We start from the raw sequence: 19863 nt of genomic DNA, 5'->3' as shown, positions 1-19863 counted from the left end.
CCTAAACTTAACCTGCATAACTCCTGTCTCTGATGTCAAAGTTTCGTCCGTTGTCTCACCATCTATGTACGACTTTTATTTTGTAGGAGACAAACTGCAGAAGAGGTTATCAGTGAAATGACATTTTCTCTAAAATGTATTTTGAAAAAGGAAAATCAGTGATGTGTAACTGAAGCGCTCTGTTGTACCTTCCTTACTTTGACTTTACAACCATTTTTAACTGAATTCATTTTAAGTCTACAAACTCTTTAGAAAGTCCTGATAAGGTTGCCGACGCTTTGGTAAAGAAATTGAATTGGCTTCACCCGGGAAGACCAAACTCTAATTCTGCATGACAAGAGAGAAAAATAAAGCAAAAAAACAAGGATGAACTGAGCAAATATTGGCTTCCAAATCTTTGCAATAAGGTGTTAAGAGAATTAAATCCACAGAAGCCTTACTCAGGCAAAATAAACCTGCCACTTTCACTCACTTTGTTTTATTCACAGCTTTCTTGGCACTCACGGTGCAACCAACAGCTAATCGACATTGTGGTGATGAAGATAACTTCTCAGTTTATCTCATTCGTGACACATGCTCCGTGTTTTTTGACTCATTTCCACCTCTCTTATGTTTTCTAAGAAAACCCATTTGGATTCTTGTGGTGAAGATGCTCATCCTCCCACGCTCTCTCTCACACACTCACACACACACACACACACGTATATACACTGTTTCCATTTTCCTCTTCTTTCTCCTGGACGAAAATATCAGGGGAACTCAATCAGCGTGCTGATAGTGAAATGCCACTGAGCAGGGCTGGGGGGTGGGGGGGGAATGCACCTGAGAGGCTCGGTGATTTATTGCGAGGCAAAGCTGAAGCCAAGTCGCCAACTCTAATTAGAAAATCCTGTGCAGGCAGCTGAGTGCAGCAGAGAGCCTTAAATCTCACAGCCGTCAGCCTCAGACTGCTGCAGCATCCTCCCGACTCAATGTGGAGGCAAGATCTGTCCTTGCATCAGCACAGCCAACCTCCCTGTCTCACTGTGTGTGTGTGTGTGTGTGTGTGTGTGTGTGTTTGCATGTATTCAAACAGGTACACAGACACTAGAGAATGTCCTAAATTGAAGATGGTGTGTGTACATTTGTATATTTGTATGCACTGTATATTTGTGTGTGTGTGTGTGTGTGTGTGTATTTACTGTATCTTTGTGTGTGTGTGTGTGTGTGTGTGTACCTGTTTGAACACATGGCAACACACACACACACACACACACACACACACACACACACACACTAGTGTCCTAAACTGAACATGGTGTGTACATTTGTATATTTGTATGTACTGTACCTTTGTGTGTGTGTGTGTGTGTGTGTGTGTGTGTGTATTTACTGTATCTTTGTGTGTGTGTGTTTACTGTATCATTGTGTGTGTGTGTGTGTACTTACAGTACTGTATCTTTGTGTGTGTGTATTCACTTTGTGTGTGTGTGTGTGTGTGTGCGCATGTACCTGTTTGAACACATGTTTGAACACATGCGTAAGATAATAACAAAAAGTGATGTCATGCAGTTCAGTCTTTGAACTTTCTTATCTGCAGTTTGTTGGTGTGATGGATCCTCATGCTCCACTCTTGTGATCATAACTTGATTCATAGATATCTCTGCTCCTTTTTTCTGCTTTAACGTGATGTTGTTAATGTGAATCATTGTTACCAGTCGCTATTAAACGCAGTAATGTGTAGCAGTGAACTATCAGTGTGGCATATATCTACATTCAATTAACGCAGCAGACCAAGTTCATATTACGCATGGATAGATAAAATTAGTTGGGCTATGAATCAAGAAATTATAGCGAGGGTCTACTGCAAAGCCAGTCAGATGTGGAGCTTCTGCACAATCAAACCTAATCAATGGACACATCTAGCTTACAGGTTTTAGACTTATACGACACAATAAACAACAACAGAGAGAGAGAGAGGAAGCTTAGTGTCGCTGCACTAATAAGGAGATCAAAGCTTATTCACTACGACGAAACAAAAGCCCAAAGTAGCGAAAAAAAAGAGCAAAATATTAATATCAGCGTCATCAGATAAACCCAGGGGTTAATTTGAGCCGGATCCAACCGGAACAAGATCCGGCACCTCTCAATTTTGGCTTCCCTGTGTTCCGGTACTTATTTGGGCAGATCCCGTACCTCTCATAAAAAAACAACAACGCATATATAAAAATGTTTAAAATAAAATAATAATAATAAACATATTAATTTACAGAACAAATCCCAAGAATTTCATGTTGTTTATTAAGATTTAACGCCATTTGAAAGAGTTGGAGATCTGTTGAAGCACTCAAAAACCCTAACCCTAACCAAAGTCCTTCTAAGGCTGATTGGAGCAACGGCACCAGAAGAGGCGGGACATGTGCAAACACCGGCCATCTTGGCGTTACATAGTTTCCCTATGCATTTCAATGGGCGATCAGTGATATGTCTCCTCTTATTATAATGTCTCTGCCCTAACCCAACGCCCCTGACACAGAAAAAAAAATGATATTAGCTGCATCTGAGGAGCAGAGAGGAAAAAACTGTTGCCATTTCAACCATAGACTGTATATAAGAAGAATTTCAACGCAAACATGTCAAAAAGACAGTTAAAACATTCAGAAAAACTTGTCGCTACCTCCTCCCGTCCCGTAGGCGGAACAGCGTGCATTAAGAGGTTAAATTACCTTTTTCAAAAAGAAGGAAGAGTTGGATGACACTTCAAAACGAGTCAGAAAAGCCTCCACAAGCGGCGACGAGGGCAGCTGCAGCTGTCTGTTGATGGTCAAAACCGGCTGCAGCAGGAGGCTAGCGCCGCAACAGCTAGCCGGGTTCACCAACGGCTATCCGGGTACACCGACGGCTATCCGGGTTCACCGACGGCTATCCGGGTTCACCGACGGCTAGCCTGGCTCACCAACGGCTACCCGGGTTCACCAACGGCTAGCCAAGCCGGGACAGGAGGCTGGCACCGTGGCAACAGCTAGCCCGGTTCACCGACAGCTAGCCAAGCCGGGGCAGGAGGCTGGCACCGTGGCAACAGCTAGCCCGGTACAACAGCCGGAGCAACAGGCGGGTACCCTGGCATCAACTAGCCCGGAAGAACAACCGGAGCAAGAGGCGGGAACCGCGACATCAGCTGGCTTACAGCAGGAAGATTCAGAAGGGGAAGGGAGGCATTGAGCGGAGAGTGTGGGACGTCCAGCGACATGCTCGTGATGTGGGGTATTTTGGACAACTAAATATGGTGAGTCTACTGTCTATTAAGAGGCCGCCGTGCCAATCTTTGAATAATAATAATGGAAGATATTATTATGTGTGATTTATTAAAAGCTTTGTTTTACACGTTAGACCTGTTGACTGTATACTGTAAGTCCCACCTGTGGTGATGTGGGCATTGGCCTGTGCTGTGTGGAGTATTAGCCTAAAATAATTGTAAATTATTGTTATAACTTTTATATCATGGATATTATTTGAAATTGAGGCTTGTAAGTCCCACAGCGTGTCAAGTGGGCATTTTCATGTTGTTCTCAGCACGTTGTCTGTATATGTCCCGGGACCTGTGCCAGTGTCTTCATCCCTGAGCTGTCATATGTACTTGGCGTTCTGGCACCTTATGATTTACAAATTAAGCACTGGATAAACCAAAGAGCCAATAAGAGAGCCAATTTTTTGGTGGTACTTACTTAATATTCTTAATATCTACTCTATATTCTGACTCATAATTAGTCTCGCCACCGATTCACATTCATACATTCCCCATCAGTCATTAACACATATTTAATTAATCCTTAATGAAGCTGTGAGAAAGCAAAAGAGAGTGTATTCTATTTATTTATGGGCGGGGGAAAGACATCCACAATCATTATTTTATAGTCCAGGAGAATATATATGAAGATAATAATATGAAGAATACAACATGCTTGAAATGTGTGTGTTTTTTTAAATTGAGTGTATTTCCATATACAGAAATATGTATCATCTGCACAAAAATGTAAAAAAAATGATTCATGTTAGATTCAAGATTCAAGATTCAAGATGCTTTATTTGTCAGTCGTCATGTCAGACATGTGAGTGAGATATAGTACTCAGGTCTCAGATACTAAAATAAATTAAATCTAGACCTGAGTACTATATCTCACTCACATGTCTATCTTATATCTTATTTCCATTTTTGATGTAAAAATGGGTCAAATTGGACCCTGAACAGTAAGTAAAGGTTAATTTACAGACAAAGTCTCCGTCTGGACAAAGATATCCTCCTCGTTAGGTGTATTCCTCATAAATGTATTCATAACACAAGCTATCTACACTAAGTGCTATAGCAGCTAGCAGGGAAAGAGAGCTGTGGCGTTAGCTCCTCAGGTATTCTGTCAAACTGTCGACAAGAAGACTTAAAATGTCTCCATGGCATCAATATGTCCTTTTAATAGAAGCTGAACACCCATCGCTACATGTAAGAGGCTAACTGGTCAGCTCAAACTGTCAACAGAAAGACTTAAAGTGTCTAAATGGAGTCAATACGTCCTTTTAAAAGCCGTCGCTACATGTAACAGGCTAACGGGTTAGCTCACTCATGATGGTCTGACAGATGGAAACAAACACAGTCACACAGTCTGTAATTGTTTATGTTGGTCTCCTAATACTATTCAAATATGATAAAGGTATTAACCCTCCTGTTGTCCTCAGGTCAAGGAAGGACAGGAGGAAGGAGGAAAAGAGGAAGGAAGTAAGGAGAGAAGGAAGGGTGGAAGGGAGGGAGGAAGGAAGGAGGGAAAGAAATGAGTTAGGACGAAAAGAGGAAGGAATTTAGGAGAGAAGGGAAGGAGGAAGGAAGGAAGGAAAATAGTAAGGAGGGAGGAAAGAAAGGAGGAAGGATGGAAGCAAGGAAGGAGGAAGGAGCAAAGAAAGAGGGGAGAAGGGGAAGAAGGAAGGAAAGAAAGAACAGTCAAAAGAGATGGGGTCAATTTGACCCGGGAGGACGACACGAGGGTTAAACAAGGCTCATGGTGAGTCAAATCAAAATGCTCAAAATGGAAGAAGTGAAATGTCTCTTGGAAATATCGAGTTTAAGATGAATAATTATTGTGAACAAAATCTGTATTTTTCACTTATTTTGTTTTTCTTTATTTCAAGGCTGCTTTACAATAAAGCTGATGTTCAAACTGCCTCTGACTATTAATCCATGGAGTTAGAATATAAACTAACTTTTAATCATAACTACTAATAATACCATTTGTCTGTTGCTGATCTGGCTAATTTACCTAAAACCTGCATGGTTACTGTACATCACATTCACTAACGGACTCTGAATTAATGTGTATCAGCCAAAAAAAATGTGTGTAAAACCTGTGGTGATAAATTGGAATGAAGCTTGGATGATAATTTATATCTTATACTTTATAAACAGTCAAATCAGACTGGGTGACCTTTGACCTGAGAAGACAAAAGTTATGTTATTGTACATAATTATAATGTGATAATATAATCCATATTTCTAAAAATGAGGCAGGATGTCTTACTGTTTAAAAATAAATATAGTCATCAGAGACAACAGTACATTTTGAAGTCTAAACAACACAAATATTACCTTTTAATAACACAAATACATTAAAAAAACATTCAGATATCAATGTCATACATCATCTTTTCACATATCTGCCCACATTTACTCTGACATTTGAAATATCTCTATTGAGCGAGTGTTGCTTTATAATATCAGCTTCCTACAGTATTGGTCTGACTTCACTGTTCACCCACTGCTCATCACTTCAAGCTGCTTTAATACAAGTGAAATTAATCCTCAGAATAATAAAAGAGGTGATTTGTTGGCTGGACTGTCATGTTGAATAAACATTCTTCCGATCCTGAGCTATAAATACAGTATATGAGCAGCTCTGATAAGCTCCGAAAAAACACCTGTAATTTGCATTTGTTGGACTATTATTTGATACCACTGTGGTGCTCTGTGTGTGTCTTTGTGTGTGTGTGTGTGTGTGTGTGTGTGTGTGTGTGTGTGTGTGCTTTGTATCTGCTTTGGGACAGACGTTTAAATGTATTCTCTGTGTGCCAGCAGACATCAAAATACAATTCAGCAGACGAGCCGTGTTTCCATTGATACGGCCGTGTGTGTGTGTGTGTGTGTGTGTGTGTGTGTGTGTGTGTTTTTTTTAAGGAGCAACGGGGCTGTCAGCCATGTATCTGAGTGTTTGTGTGTGTGTCTTTGTGTGTGTCTGTGTATGACAAGACATCTCTAAATATAATTTCACAGACTTGCCAAGTTGCCAGTGTTGCTGCCATTCAGAGAGAGACGAAGAAAGTCTCAGCTCTGCATCAGTGGGTGTGTGTGTGTGTGTGTGTGTGTGTGTGTGTGTGGAAAAGCGAGAATTGACAATGAAATACACCATGTTTATCACCTTTTTCTTGGCCTTTTCTTTTGCTTCATCCAAGCGTTGTGACCCTGGGCTGCAATCCAAGATACACACATATACACACACACATGCACACACACACACACATACACAGATAAACACACAAATTTTGACATATGAACCGGACTCATGCATTTAGACACTGATCAATAGACAGACATACAAGGACACACACACACACACAAGGAATGTCATCAATTACTTTTGTTAATTGTCCTTTCAAGCAGTCCTTCAAAAAAAAACAAAACAACAAATATATTTTAATTTAATTTTTAATATAATTTTGTAAGCCCCATACTGACTGTTTTATTGGGATTACAGTCTATAGGTGCAACATCTGTATTCTGTGAACCTGCTATTTCAATTTCTTCTCTCACATTTTTCTCCATTATCAGTAAAAGTGCATCTCCGGTAGTTTGTTGAAACGTTTACTCAGAAAATGAAAAGTTATTGTGTAGCTAACTTTTTTTTTAACCAAAGCTTAATATTGCAACATGGATTACAGAATTATTTTCTAATTGTGACCTGTTTTAATGATATTCTGTTGTATATCAAAGATTGTTTATCTCTCTTGTCAAAATTAACCCAAGGACAACAGGTGTTAACTCAAAAATTAGGCATCATACTTTTTAAATATTATTGAACTATTGACCATAATTTCCAAAACATATGTGTAAAACAGTAGTAATGAGTTGGAATGAAGGCTAAAAAAGTCTACAGCTTCATTCAGTACCATCAATTTAATGATATTCAATAGATTGTTTATACCTGCTGTCAAAATTGACGTGAGGACAACAGGTGTTAACTCAAGGATTATGTATATTTGTATGGATTTGTATATCAACATCATTTTGCAGGCGTTTCTGGCTCTAATTAAAATTCTGTCACTAATTAGGAAAATCCACAATGATACTCAGCCTATTAATTAGTGATGTGCAGAGTAGGCAGCAAAATAATAAGAAATGCTGAGATTACATAATAGTTGTATATATTGATTGACTCTTCATATTCATTATTCATAACTTTTCATAACTGAACTTTATTCATTTTACGTTTTTATTATTCACAATTTGTCTTGACTACACATACTCCATTTAAACTAGTCAGGATAGTAGTTTTAACCCTCGTGTCGTCCTCCCGGGTCAAATTGACCCTGTCTGTCTTGACTGTTCCTCCCTCCCTTCCTCCCTCCTGCCTTCCTTCCTTCTTTCCTTTCCTCTCTCCCTCCTGCCTTCATTCCTTCTTTCCTTTCCTCCTTTCCTCCCTCTCTCCCTCCTGCCTTCCTTCCTTCTTTTCTTTCCTTCCTCCCTTCTTCCTCCCTCATTTCCTTCCTTTCTTCCTTCCTTTCTCCCTACTTCCTCCCTTCCTTCCGCCCTCCTTACTTTCCTTCCTCACTCCCTCCTTTCCTTCCTTCTTCCCTACTTTCCTTCCTTCCATCTTTCATTTCCTTCCTTCCTCCTGCCTTCTTTCCTTCTTTCCTTCCTCCCTCCTACCTTCCTTCCATCCTCCCTTCCTTCTTTCCTTTCCTCCATTCCTCTCTCCCTCCTTTCTTCTTCCCTATTTTCCTTCCTTCTTTCCTCCGTCAGTCCTTCCTTCCTTCTTTCCTTTCCCCCCTTCCTTCCTTCTTCCTCCCTTCCTTCCTTGACTCAAGGACAACAGGAGGGTTAAATGTAAAGTAAGCTCCTTAAAATCAATCGTTCCTGGTTCTCACATTGTGTTGAATGATCCAGCTGAGGACCGACAAACCGACTCTGCCTCAAGGAAACTAGAGAAGAAGAAGGCATCATTACATCACTGTTTACCTGCATGAACACACATTGGTGCAACACTTTAAAGATCTCAGCACAGTCAGCGTCGTGGTGATTTGGCAGACCGCTCCTTCATCTCTTCCCTCTCAATTTTACAGGTTATCAACCTGGATGATGGAGGCAACGCTAGTGTGCTGTGTTGTTATTTAGCTGATGTTAAATGGGTCTTCAGGGTACATTTCCTTTGATTTATATGTTAATTATTATTATTTGCATGCAAGTTCCTGTTAGGATAGGTTAATGTTATGGTAGATTTATAACACACAGGAGCTTCTTAACTTTTACATACTGTTCAGGGTCAAAGCCTGAAATTTGATGCCTTCCCCTAATGTGACCAGAGTATACAAAGATGGAAATAATAGTGTTTTTATATAGTTTTTTTTAACCTTCCTGTTGTCCCGAGGTCAAGGAAGGAAGGAAGAACGGAAGAACGGAAGGAAAGGAGTAAGGAGGGAGGGAGGGAGGAAAACAGGAAGGAAGTAAGGAGAGAAGGAAGGGAGGAAGGAAAAGAGGAAGGAAGGCCTCATGCCCATATAAGTAGAATCCGTGTTGTTATTTTTCCCAGCATGCACCTGAAATTTCCAAGATGGCGCTGCCTAGATTCGTAACTATTGGCTTCCGAGCAGCAGTCCACAAACCAATGGGTGACATCACGGATGTTACATCCATTTCTTTTATACAGTCTATGGGTAACCCCAACACCTGTAGAGCTATTCAGTGCCCAGACTTTAGCAAAATGTTGCAGATAAAATGAAAAACCAAGCAGCCACTACACCACAATATTTTCATTCTGCAGTTGTGTGAGTACATAATTAAATGAGCACAACTCCCAGTGTATGTGTTCATCAGCTTGTGAGATGTGCTAGATGGCAGACTACGGTATAAATTATAGAATTAACAAACGGTAAGTGGTTTTAAAAGTGGCTCGAAGGTTTGTCTTCTTAAATTATTTGAGCTGCAAAAGGTTTCAAGTCCTGAGAAAGCATACTTTAAGCATAGTTTCCATTCTGTCCAGTCATCCACCAGGTCTAGGACTGGTAAAAGAGCTCATCCTGACCAGAATAGCTGCTGCATACTGAATGAGCTGCAGCCTTGAGACTATGTGTTTTGGTAGTCCAGTGTAAAGAGAATTACCCTCGTCTAATCTGCCAGAGATGAAAACGCAGGCAAGTTTTCAGAATCTGTTTGATATATGAACCCTCTAACTGTATTTTTTAAGTGATAGAAAGTTGTTGTAGTTATGCTATTGACATGAATTTCAAAAGGTAAGATCAGCATCAAAAAATGACTCCAAGGTTGCCGACCTGCTCACTTTATTATCGAGACAGTGAATGTTAAAATGTGAAAATATTTTCTGTCTCTTTTTTGGAAGAGCTTGCTGCAAGTATTTCCACCTTTAGTATTTATCAGCTGTAAAAGAAAGTTTGGACATTCAGTCATATCGTAGTTCAACAGCTTGTTTATGGGGCCTTTATCATTGAAGGACAGAGAAATATACAGCTGTGTGTCATCTGCATATAAGTGATGGGATATTCTGTGGGAGAATATATTGATTTTAAAACAACCAATGGAAATATATAAGCTCCTATCCTTTTAAGTAAAAAGTGAACTAGGGCCTAATAAACCATCATAATCTTGAAGTCTCTCAAATAAAATAGTGAAATTAGTCAATGTATAGTAGTGTTTAACAGTCAAATGCAGCAGTGAGATCAAGCAAAATTAAAAAAATATTGTTTCCAATCACTATTGATCTTGTGGTCATTAATTATTCTGATATTCACTGTGTTAGTGCTAAGATTACTTATAAAACCTCGCTTTTATCCATTATGACACTAAAACTATTGTGTAAATGGTATTTGTCCATTGGCTTGTATACAACTTTCTTTTCCTTCAGTACTTTGACGATGAAAGAAGAAATTTGAGATTGGTCTGTAATTACTAATTACACATAGATCTAGATTCTCCTTCAGCAATGATGTGATAGCAATATACTTAAAGGAGTTAAGTGAAGTCTCACTATGTCATGTGCAAGGCAAGGAAGACCAGACTCAAACAGTTTGGCGGAGATGGAGTCAAGGAAGCAGATCTAATGAGGTAATCGTTGAGTAATATGTAGTGGCTGTTTTATTGTGCATTATTGTGGAGGAGAGGGGACACCAGAATTTTTTTTTTTTTGGTAGAAAGCCACAATATTGTTTCTTATTGATGAAATTTTGTCTTAAAACACCTTGTCACCTTTGTGGAGCATAATTCTTCTGGAATTGAGTTCATGAGGTTTAAAAGTTTGCTAAATGCTGATACTTGCTCTACGGTACCACTCTGGAGTCACGTGAGTTTCTTTCATTACATCGGGTGTTGTGGCTTTGACCTCTGACCTCCATAAACCTGGCAGCTTGTAATATTGCGAAACTATAAAGTTCACCATGTTTTACTGTTGCACTCGTCATGAATCAGAGTATCAGTTGTACACCTGAGACAGATGAGGCCATTTAAAAAATGTAAATGCTCACCCTTGAATCAGCCTGTTAACACATTCACTCTCATCTGCATTCATCCACCAGCCGGCTCACCTGACATAGCACCGATAATATCTTTGTCTGTCACAGTGTGACCTCCACAGAGGTAATTCACAGCCGATTATGCTCTTTTCCCAGCTGTCTGGGTTAATTAATATGAGTTGCATGGTGGAGGCTGGTGTAAAAGCTCCCTTTCAATTATTCATCCTGCTCCAGTCCTGCATTAATAGAGCTCGTGCTTCTCTGTTCTTGTATATTACAGCAGAGCCCAATGGGTATGTCTGCATTGTAAATTAATATCAGAGATTGTTTCTCATTTTGCTTGTCTTTGTTGCTCACGCATTACTGCTGTGGTGTTTCAGCATGCACACAGCTGTCAATGAAACTTTCATCTAATCATTGGAGGAACACCTCTAAAACACTACTTCTCCTTCCTTTTTCTTCTTAACAAATAGAAAATGTCACAACTCACGGCTGACAAAGAAAATATCTGTCAAAACTCCATGCTTTTCTGTATAGCAGGCACGTCTATCCCATAAAGGGCCATAATGTGCCTGCAGCTTTTTGTTCCAACCGATCAAGACCACATGATTTGACCAATCAAATATCTGAAGACTGAGATCAGTTGATTAAATGAGTCCAGTCTGGTGTGCTGCTGCTTGGTTGGGATGAAAATCTGCAGCCACATAGTCCTTTATGAAATAGTTTGGACATCCCTGGTTTAAAGCAATGTCTTTAAAATATAAAACATGAATAAAAATGTATGCTCACCTCAAATTGTGCAGCTTTTTCTGAGGACAACAGCTGTAGTCATCTCGGACACTAGACATATTGTAACATAATGATAGTGACTCAGTTGTGAAAAAGATGTATTTCTGTACTCTAAATATGTTCAGAAGACTTCAGCAATGTGTGAACATATTGTTAAATGCACAGCTTCCATTTGTTGCTGTCATGTTTAGCTGTTTCTGGAGCTCCTTGGTAGCTCAGTGGTTAACCACATAATGGCAGCGTGCCTGGTTCGATTTCGGCAAGGGACCTTTTGCTGAAGGTCATTCCCCTGTTTCCTGTTGGCTTCTATGCCACCCACTGACTCCCAAAAATGTTTAGCTGTTACTGGGGATTTCCACTGGGTCCGTCAGCAGCGCGGAACGGCTGCGCCACAGTTTAGCTCCGTTCTCTGCCAACTCTGGGAGAGAAATATGCCTTTTTAAAATGAAGTTGCACTGTTAATACAGTTATTACGGCAGCCCAATCAAATCTGAACAAGTGCCTTTAGTCTACCGTAATTACTATAGTAGCAGCACAACTAAACGGCCCGGTTTTGTTAACTTGCTCAAATTTGGTTGATTTGGTAATTTTCTTAGATATTTGTGCTTATATCATGTGTCAGTAGCTGCGTAGCTAGATGGAGTCTTTATCTGTCTGTTTTATTCATGTTTGTTGCTGAAATACGATCGGGAGGCTGCAAAGGTTGTTTTATTTTGAAAGACATGGCACAGAAGGAGAGGAAGACACAGACTAAATACACTAGAAGAGGGAAGACAACGAGACACAGGTGCAACACATCAAAGTGGGGCAGGCAATCACACAGGTGGGAAACTTGACAGGAAGTGGATCTGAAAAGAGAAAAGAGAAAAGTGAAAATGATGAAAATAATGATTTTATATGACAGGACAGACTGTGACAGACACAACACAGACACTGATTATTAAATTATTGGATTATTGTACCTATTGTGAATCCAAAGCTAATTACAGCTTCTATCCATGAGGGAGCAATACACTTTTCAGGGGTTGGGATGAGCATTTAATACCCAAAACTGAGATGCTTGCTAGACTTTTCTTTTTAAAATTGGCATGTGTGTGTAACAGCTCTTAAAAAGAGACACGTGATTATTTCTCTAGTGAGGAAGCCACAGTGCGGCCGTAGTTCAGGATGAATCCAATTAAAAGTTGACTTTGACGGCTCTGTCTTCGTTAATGCAGCTCCTGATGTGATGTTCCCATCTGCTGTTTGTACATAACATAATTAGTTAGTTAAACACAGAATTCATTAATTATGCATGGCACCAAAATATTCCTTGTTGCAATTATGCAAAAATTAATTTGAATAATTCAGGGACAAAATTCAGACATCTTAATGTTGCCTGATGGCTTTTTAACTTAAAATTTAAAAGGTGATGAACTTTTTATTGTTAGGAAATAATTAAAGTAAGATAATGATGTTTTTTCAACCATTTAACATTGAGACCAATTTTCACTAAAACTATGTTGTAATAAAATCTACATTTTAAGCAGTGTTACCACTCTAGACAATAAATGTTTGACTGTTTCTCCAGGACAAGAAAAAAAAACAAACAATAAATCTAAAAATGAATCTCCAAGGGAAATTAAAGTATTGAACTGAGGAGACTGTATTGCAAGCCTGGTGTTATTTGAATATATTGTAATCAGCAGTGGAGCAGGAATCGATCCTTGTGGTACTCCATTACTGATTAAATGTTTATTTTTAATATGAACCCATCAATTCCTACGCTGTCTGCTTGATCCGTTATAGCAATGTCACCAAATCCTAATTTTTTAACTCGCTGAGTAAGAACTGTCAAGACTACAAGTATAATACTCAAATGAAATGTTCATAATCATTTGTGTTATCCATGGTATCAAATCTTTCTTTGTCATGTTGATGATCTCCCTCATTAGTTAATGTAAAACCATCAAAGGAAAAATGTTGAATTGTCAGAGTAACTTGATTAAACCAGACAATATTTATCCGCAGCAGTTGTATCATGTATTTTGTTCTGCTCAAACATTCAGATGATTGGCTGAGACAGGCATATGATCCTGAGTGTTATGACTGAGTAAGGATAAAATAAGGTAAATTTAAGGATATTAAGGAAGATGTGAGCATGTAAATCCTGAACAGACTCAAACTTTCTGATGAAACTTCAGTGAAAACAAAACATTAAAGACAAAGATCTGATGAGAATCGCACTGGCTCGTTATTATCAGTACAACCACGTAGAGATGTTGTCTTTCCAGGTAGAACTGAATAAAAACAAAAGCACTAACCGAGGTAGCGGTCAAAGTAAAAAAAAAGATGGGAAGAAAGAATGAATGAAGGGGAAGGAGAGAGACGACTCTGACATTTCTAATTGGAGGAACAGAGAAGAGGAAGGAAGCTGCTTCTTACTTTACTGCCTACATACACCACCACACATCCCATTACACCTGATGCCTCTGATTGTGGACGTTAGTGTTCGGTCTGCATACTTCCATCTACATGACATCAATCATCTCCGTCCCTCACTTTCACCAACCTGCACCGCTATCCAGGTAAACACCCTGATCACATCCTGTCTGGACTACTGTAACTCTCTCCTCTCCACAAACTCCAACTGGTCCAGAACGCAGCCGCTCGTATCATCACCAGAACTCCCTCTATTGATCACATCACTCCTGCCCTGCAGCAACTTCACTGGCTCCCTATCAAATCCTGCTCTTCGCCCCATCTGCCAATTTAACTACTACCATGGGGTCAAGAGCTTTCAGCCGGTCTGCCCCCCGCCTATAGAACTCTCTCCCACCAGACATTCACACTTCGGACTCTGTCTCCACCTTTAAATCCCGCCTGAAAACGCTCCTATTCAGAGTGGCATACTCTGTCTCTCACTAACTATGCAATCTTCATTCTTGTTTATTTATTGTACTAATGCACTTTGTAGTCACATTCATATTTATTCTTTATCTTTGCACTAAATGTCACCTGATTTGTATTGTTGTTGTGATGTACTGTTGTTGTGTTGAATGAAGGAAGGAAGGAAGGAAGGAAGGAAGGAAGGAAGGAAGGAAGGAAGGAAGGAAGGAAGGAAGGAAGGAAGGAAGGAAGGAAGGAAGGAAGGAAGGAAGGAAACAGACGGGGTCAATTTGCCAAAGAACTAAAAATATAGGTGTGTGTGTGTGTGCAAAAGGACCCCATAAGTGATAAATGCTAGATACAAAGTCCCACAAGTGACAAATAAACTGATGCGGAGACAAAAGTTTTGAATTCTGTTAAATTGAAGTGATATTTGTGATCAGGGATTTTTTTACCTTACCTGATTTTTTTACAGCAGTGTAGAACCAGTAGAAAGGGTGGATCCCACAATTGAGCAAAACACTTTTGGGCCCCCCAAAACGCAAAAACAAGAGTGTGTGTGTGTGTGTGTGTGTGTGTGTGTGTGTGTGTGTGTGTGTGTGTGTGTGTGTGTGTGTGTGTGTGTGTGTGTGTGTGTGTGTGTGTGTGTGTGTGTGTGTGTGTGTGTGTGTGTGTGTGTGTGTGTGTGTGTGTGTGTGTGTGTGTGAGTGTGTGAGATAAAGGTGAGACAGATTATTTTTTATTAGGTTGCAGAATGCTTGTGGTGAATGTGAGCAAGTAGTCCATTATTCATATGATATGTGTGTTTGTGTGTTGACTGTATCTAAAGATCTTTGTTGTTGTGTGGATAAAATTGTCCTGGTTCAGCTCTCACACACTCACATGCTCACAGACGGGCTTGAGGAGGAACATAATACATAGAAAAGCCTTATGTAATCAGGATATTCAAAAATAAAAAGGTAATTGTATTCTGTTAAAGCTGCAGAAAAAGAGGCAAAATCAGATTGCAGATACATTTAGGGTGATATATTACCATACACTGTAAATGTCCCAAATGTATGCAGAGCAGGAACGAGAGGGCAAATAATACCACATGGTGCATACAGGTGTGCACAGTGGGCACATGTACACACTGAACTTATATTGAGCTAGCAGGCAGGGGTGGTCATTACATACTGTGGCAGTCCCAAAGACTGCCACAGTATGTATAAATACATTAAAAGAGAGGTTGAGTATATGACAGCTTGTAGCACACATTATATCTCTCCATGAGATGAGTGTATATGTGTTACATGCCCAAAGCTCACAGTGTCACTGGTTGCTGAGCATGTTCAATATTGAATGACTTCTGAATAAAAGGACACAGTGAAGCCCATGATGCCTCTGCACATATGTCTGCCACCGCTATTCCTTTAAGAAAAGCTGCGGAGGAGGATGAAGCTTTAGTAGAGAGCCCCCCTGGTGCGGTGTTGCCCCCCCTGCTGTGACATACAGTGTGTTTCTGTGATAGTGTCACACAGGCTAAGCCCTTTTTTCATCAGAGGCTCTGTAATGCACACCATGAGTCTGATTTACTAAAGGTCTGTGTGTGTAAAAACCATAGACTGTATAAAAGAAATGGACGTAACATCCGTGACGTCACCCATTGGTTTGTGGACTGCTGCTCGGAAGCCAATAATTTTGAATCTGGGCGGCGCCATCTTGAAAATTTCAGGTGCATGCTGGGAAAAATAAAAACACGGATTCTACTTATATGGGCATGAGGTGGAGCCATGGGCGAAGCAGGGAGTTTGGTATGGTTGCGAGGACTGGATCTCGAGGATATTGGGCAATCAATCTGTCAATCAGGACATAGCCCCGCCCTAATGCATACCCTGCTTTATCGTCAAATATAAAATCAGGGAGGCCAAAATGTCCCAAATGAACATCATACTGCATTGAAGAAGGCTTTAAACTAGCGATTGAGACCATAAACACATTTTGAAAACGTTTACTGAGGTTAGAAATCAAGTGAGAAGTTGGTGAATTCTCCATTGACTTGTATAGAGACGGAAGTCCTTTTGACACCAAAACGGTCGTTAAGTTACTGTTTTAACAGGTAATTAATAATTGTGTTGGGAATATATTTGATAATTAACCCCTTTCCCAATTAAGCTCACAGACTCAATAAATATGATTTTGTATATGAGCTGTATACATAGTATGAGCACAAAGCCAAAAAAGCCTAAACCTGAAGGTTACAGTCAAGATATTTTAAGTTGGTAGTACTGATGCATGACAGAGCTGTAATAACATGTCATGGCACAATGTCTTGCAAGATAAGAGGTGTAAATATTCATAGTGAAACTGATGAAATGGATCACTGTTTAGCTTGGTGTTTAATTTATGTAGAGCATCACTGGTGAGGGCAAAGAGTGCAGTCAGATTACATGGGTGAAGTATCAAAAGTGTCAATACAGCAACATAATATGTTGTCAGGCAGTAGTTGTCAGTGTTTTGTGAAGCTTAACTAAATTTATGAGCACTTCTAATACACATATTAATACAAGTGTGTGTTAATCTAACTACTCTATGTTGAGGGCCAGCCTCTCAGCCTCTAACATCTGGGTATCAGGTGAGTTTTTAGCAGGCACTCAAACTCAAATACCTCTCTAATATATTTCCCACTGTCACATTTCAGGGACTCATTGCTAGTTTGGGGACGAAAACCTGGCTCCTAGATGGAAAACGTCACATTTTTAGGATTTAGGGTTTTGGGGAAATAGTATTGCTAAAGGCCACTCTATATACAACCCAATAGAATAAAACAGAATAGAAAGCTTTATATTTGACATATAATGAGATTACAGGTGCCATTCCTTTTGTGCTGTAAATACAATAAAAACATGACACACATGCAGCTAAAAAAGATGACATTGTAGGCTCTAAAAAAGAGATGCAGCTGTAAAGCATAATGTGGAGGTATTGCACGGGATTATTGTTTGTTTAGATTTCGAACCAGACACAAAACATTGATATTGGATGACTCTACAAAAATCTGGAATTACATTAATACTAGCTTTATGTTGGTTTTCTACTTTTAATTCCTACTTTCTTCATTATCTGCATATGTCAACTACAGTATGATGATGATTGCAATTATGGAAAATAAACTATGGTAAGGTAAGGTTAGAGTAAGGCTGGTAAAATACTTCAGATTAGAGATAGAGATTGTCGTATCAGAAGATAACAGCTCAGTAATTTGTTATTTTTTAAAAGTTAAAGTTTCTAAAGGTCCAATCGTCCAGCTGAATGCAGTCAAAGTTTATACGTCGACAAAGAAAGCCTTGGGAACCAGAATAGCACAAACAGCGTCTATGCCAAAATGATAGAATGATTTTTGATACAAATTTCCTTTTTATACTGATTATCATGCTGCCCATCGTGGGAAAGTGAGATGTCCCCTTCGGCCACATAATTTTTAACCAGTCAGAATCTTGTCAAAACAACTTTCTTGGCATTGATCTCATCACAGGTGCACTGGGGACTTTCCACTGTGGCCTTGACACTCACAGATGGGCAGAGAGGTTAAATCTAAGTCATGGAGTTAAATCTTATTTTAATCATGTTATTATTTTAAGACTATTGTCACTGCATTATTTTCTTTTTTAAAGATAGTAATAAAGTGCAATGCATTTAATCACCTATAATTAAAGTCCTTAAAACATCATAAAGTGCAGAATCACATACTGTAGTCACCTCCTGTATAATCATTCCTTCAGTCTTGATTATCCTTAGCAAATAGTAATCATTAATAAAATACACCAATAGCAAATAAATCAATATTCAATAATCAATTCTTGTAGTCAAGATTTTACACCACAAGATCATGTTAAGGTATTTTCTGCCTGATTACATAAAGGATGCACTTCTAACTAATAGGTGCTTAAAATTAGCACAGGATATAAATTAGGGCTGGGCGATATATCGAGTATACTCGATGTATCGCGGCTTGTTCTCTGTGGGATGTAGAAAATGACTATATCGTGAATACTCGAGTATACATTCAATTTACACGCAGTTTGTTTTTAGTCGCGGCCCGTTGAACTACAGGTTTTTCTCACTCTCTCATCTCTCCGCACAGAGAGATAAAACAAGCGCACCTAGGTACGTACATCACATTCTGTTGTGCGTGCAACGTCATATGCCCGGCAGCATGTAGCAGCAGTAGCAGCGATCTCAGGTCGCGGGAGCAGCAGGTGATATGGACAAGTGGAGGAGGGAGATTTAATTCCCAATAAAACAATTCAGGATCCATCATCTGGCGGTGGTTTGGGTACAAGAGGGAGGACGTTGAACAACAAACCGTAATATGTAAAGTATGTCATAAAAGCGTCACCACAAAAGCTGGTAGTACAACAAAGTTATATCACCATGTGTGCTTGAAACTCTGCAAGAGCACATCTCCGACCAGTGACATATTGAAGAAAGCACTGACGCAACTGAGTCTAGCGTCTTCTTTTTCCAGAACAGCAATAGGACTAAAACAGTCAAAAACAGAAGGAGATAACGTCCGCAGTAACACACCACACAGAGATAGACATGGCCCCAGTGAGTGTGGTTAAAAGCCCGGTTTCAGAAAGATCATCGACACACTTGATATAATCTACCTAGCAGAGACAGCTCTACCTTTATATCCTAGTGGCATTATGCACAAAATGTGCACTTTAATTTAGTGTTATTTTGATGTGTCATATTAGTTACATTATGCATAAAAGACACTTTATTTGTTTTGAAATGACATGTTTGTGCCACTGCTTAATAGCTGTTTAATAAATACAGTTTTGATGAATTTGTTTAGTTGTGATTTCACCCTTTTGGCATGAATGTTTAAAATCAGCATATATTAATGTAGTATGAACAATGTTTTAATGTAGAATCATCATATTGGCATAATTGTATGCATCAAAGTGTTAATTCAAGGCTAAGGCAAAATATCGAGATATATATCGTGTATCGTGACATGGCTTAAAAATATCGGGATATTAGTAAAAGGCCATATCGCCCAGCCCTAATATAAATCATGAGGTAAATTGCTCAATATGGATGAAATTCCTAATGACATGGGCTGCTACACATGATCAGCTGCAGAGTAAATCCCAGCAGCACTACCTCGAGTGTCTGATCGGATTTTAACACCTGGAGGTTCAATCATTACAAAAGAACCTCGACTCAAGGTTCACTCAGTAGCTTTCTTCTGGTGCTGTCAATCATGTCATACAGCTGCCATCAGAGGATAGAGTTGTCATGGGGATGGTTCAGCGGACAAGCCAGCTCAGTAGCTCAGTAGCTGTTATGATTTAATCCACAGCTTTAACTTTCAGGACTTCTGGGCTCTGTTGGCTAAAATGATAAGAATTGATTGGGTCAGTCTTGACTCCAGTTTGACAACTCAAGGTTTCCATTTACACC

This window comes from Scomber japonicus, chromosome 8 (genome assembly GCF_027409825.1).
Source record: "Scomber japonicus isolate fScoJap1 chromosome 8, fScoJap1.pri, whole genome shotgun sequence".
In the NCBI taxonomy this organism is placed as follows: Eukaryota; Metazoa; Chordata; class Actinopteri; order Scombriformes; family Scombridae; genus Scomber; species Scomber japonicus.
Note: the sequence above shows the minus strand (reverse complement) of the source record.